Here is a 4,019-nt window from a genome sequence, read left to right as displayed (position 1 = left end):
CTCCTTCATTGGGGGGGAAGACCATGGATGGAATACTCCTTCATTGGGGGGGAAGACCATGGATGGAATACTCCTTCATGGGGGGGGGGGACCATGGATGGAATACTCTTTCATTGGGGGAAGACCATGGATGGAATACTCCTTCATTGGGGGGGAAGACCATGGATGGAATACTCCTTCATGGGGGGGGGGAGATCATGGATGGGATACTCCTTCATTGGGGGGGGAAGACCATGGATGGAATACTCCTTCATTGGGGGGGGAAGACCATGGATGGAATACTCTTTCATGGGGGAGGAGATCATGGATGGAATACTCTTTCATGGGGGAGGAGATCATGGATGGAATACTTCTTCATGGGGGGAGATCATGGATGGAATACTCCTTCATTGGGGGGGAAGACCTTGGATGGAATACTCCTTCATGAGAGGAGGAGACCATGGATGGAATACTCCTTCATTGGGGGGGAAGACCATGGATGGAATACTCCCTCATTGGGGGGGAAGACCATGGATGGAATACTCCTTCATGGGGGGGGGGAGACCATGGATGGAATACTCCTTCATTGGGGGGGAAGACCATGGATGGAATACTCCTTCATTGGGGGAGGAGACCATGGATGGAATACTCCTTCATTGGGGGGGAAGACCATGGATGGAATACTCCTTCATGGGGGGGGGGGAGACCATGGATGGAATACTCCTTCATTGGGGGGGAAGACCATGGATGGAATACTCCTTCATTGGGGGGGAAGACCATGGATGGAATACTCCTTCATGGGGGGGGGGAGACCATGGATGAAATACTCCTTCATGGGGGGGGGGGGGGGAGACCATGGATGGAATACTCCTTCATGGGGGGGGGGGAGGAGACCATGGATGGAATACTCCTTCATTGGGGGGGAAGACCATGGATGGAATACTCCTTCATTGGGGGGGGGGAGACCATGGATGGAATACTCCTTCATGGGGGGGGGGGGAGACCATGGATGGAATACTCCTCCATTGGGGGGAAGACCATGGATGGAATACTCTTTCATGGGGGGGGGGGAGACCATGGATGGAATACTCCTTCATAGGGGGGGGAGGACCATGGATGGAATACTCCTTCATTGGGGGGGAAGACCATGGATGGAATACTCCTTCATTGGGGGGAAGACCATGGATGGAATACTCCTTTATTGGGGGGGAAGACCATAAGTTGGAATACTCCTTCATGGGGGGGGGAGGAGACCATGGATGGAATACTCCTTCATTGGGGGAGGAGACCATGGATGGAATACTCCTTCATTGGGGGGGAAGACCATGGATGGAATACTCCTTCATTGGGGGGGAAGACCATGGATGGAATAGTCCTTCATTGGGGGGGAAGACCATGGATGGAATACTCCTTCATGAGAGGAGGAGACCATGGATGGAATACTTCTTCATGGGGGGAGATCATGGATTGAGTTCTCCTTCATGGGGGGAGATCATGGATGGAATACTCCTTCATGGGGGAGGAGATCATGGATTGAGTTCTCCTTCATGGGGGGAGATCATGGATGGAATACTCCTTCATGGGGAGGAGATCATGGATGGAATACTTCTTCATGGGGGGAGATCATGGATGGAATACTCCTTCATTGGGGGGGAAGACCATGGATGGAATACTCCTTCATTGGGGGGGAAGACCATGGATGGAATACTCCTTCACTGGGGGGGAAGACCATGGATGGAATACTCCTTCATTGGGGGAGGAGACCATGGATGGAACACTCCTTCATTGGGGGGGAAGACCATGGATGGAATACTCCTTCATTGGGGGGGAAGACCATGGATGGAATACTCCTTCATGGGGGGGGGGAGGAGACCATGGATGGAATACTCCTTCATTGGGGGGGAAGACCATGGATGGAATACTCCTTCATTGGGGGGGAAGACCATGGATGGAATACTCCTTCATGGGGGGGGGGAGACCATGGATGAAATACTCCTTCATGGGGGGGGGGGGGGGGAGACCATGGATGGAATACTCCTTCATGGGGGGGGGGGGAGGAGACCATGGATGGAATACTCCTTCATTGGGGGGAAGACCATGGATGGAATACTCCTTCATTGGGGGGGGGGGGAGACCATGGATGGAATACTCCTTCATGGGGGGGGGGGAGACCATGGATGGAATACTCCTCCATTGGGGGGGAAGACCATGGATGGAATACTCTTTCATGGGGGGGGGGGGAGACCATGGATGGAATACTCCTTCATAGGGGGGGGAGGACCATGGATGGAATACTCCTTCATTGGGGGGGAAGACCATGGATGGAATACTCCTTCATTGGGGGGGAAGACCATGGATGGAATACTCCTTTATTGGGGGGGAAGACCATAAGTTGGAATACTCCTTCATGGGGGGGGGGAAGACCATGGATGGAATACTTCTTCATGGGGGGAGATCATGGATGGAATACTCTTTCATGGGGGAGGAGATCATGGATGGAATACTTCTTCATGGGGGAGATCATGGATTGAGTTCTCCTTCATGGGGGGAGATCATGGATGGAATACTCCTTCATGGGGGAGGAGATCATGGATTGAGTTCTCCTTCATGGGGGGAGATCATGGATGGAATACTCCTTCATGGGGGAGGAGATCATGGATGGAATACTTCTTCATGGGGGGAGATCATGGATGGAATACTCCTTCATTGGGGGGGAAGACCTTGGATGGAATACTCCTTCATTGGGGGGGAAGACCATAGATGGAATACTCCTTCACTGGGGGGGAAGACCATGGATGGAATACTCCTTCATTGGGGGGGAAGACCATGGATGGAATACTCCTTCATTGGGGGGGAAGACCATGGATGGAATACTCCTTCATGGGGGGGGGGGACCATGGATGGAATACTCTTTCATTGGGGGAAGACCATGGATGGAATACTCCTTCATTGGGGGGGAAGACCATGGATGGAATACTCCTTCATGGGGGGGGGGAGATCATGGATGGGATACTCCTTCATTGGGGGGGGAAGACCATGGATGGAATACTCCTTCATTGGGGGGGGAAGACCATGGATGGAATACTCTTTCATGGGGGAGGAGATCATGGATGGAATACTCTTTCATGGGGGAGGAGATCATGGATGGAATACTTCTTCATGGGGGGAGATCATGGATGGAATACTCCTTCATTGGGGGGGAAGACCTTGGATGGAATACTCCTTCATGAGAGGAGGAGACCATGGATGGAATACTCCTTCATTGGGGGGGAAGACCATGGATGGAATACTCCCTCATTGGGGGGGAAGACCATGGATGGAATACTCCTTCATGGGGGGGGGGAGACCATGGATGGAATACTCCTTCATTGGGGGGGAAGACCATGGATGGAATACTCCTTCATTGGGGGGGAAGACCATGGATGGAATACTCCTTCATGGGGGGGGGGGAGACCATGGATGAAATACTCCTTCATGGGGGGGGGGGGGGGACCATGGATGGAATACTCCTTCATGGGGGGGGGGAGGAGACCATGGATGGAATACTCCTTCATTGGGGGGGAAGACCATGGATGGAATACTCCTTCATTGGGGGGGGGGGAGACCATGGATGGAATACTCCTTCATGGGGGGGGGGGGAGACCATGGATGGAATACTCCTCCATTGGGGGGGAAGACCATGGATGGAATACTCTTTCATGGGGGGGGGGAGACCATGGATGGAATACTCCTTCATAGGGGGGGGAGGACCATGGATGGAATACTCCTTCATTGGGGGGGAAGACCATGGATGGAATACTCCTTCATTGGGGGGGAAGACCATGGATGGAATACTCCTTTATTGGGGGGGAAGACCATAAGTTGGAATACTCCTTCATGGGGGGGGGAGGAGACCATGGATGGAATACTCCTTCATTGGGGGAGGAGACCATGGATGGAATACTCCTTCATTGGGGGGGAAGACCATGGATGGAATACTCCTTCATTGGGGGGGAAGACCATGGATGGAATAGTCCTTCATTGGGGGGGAAGACCATGGA

This window comes from Aquarana catesbeiana, linkage group LG13 (genome assembly GCF_042186555.1).
Source record: "Aquarana catesbeiana isolate 2022-GZ linkage group LG13, ASM4218655v1, whole genome shotgun sequence".
Classification (NCBI taxonomy): domain Eukaryota; kingdom Metazoa; phylum Chordata; class Amphibia; order Anura; family Ranidae; genus Aquarana; species Aquarana catesbeiana.
The sequence above is the reverse complement of the archived record's forward strand: the minus strand, read 5'-3'. Positions refer to the sequence as shown.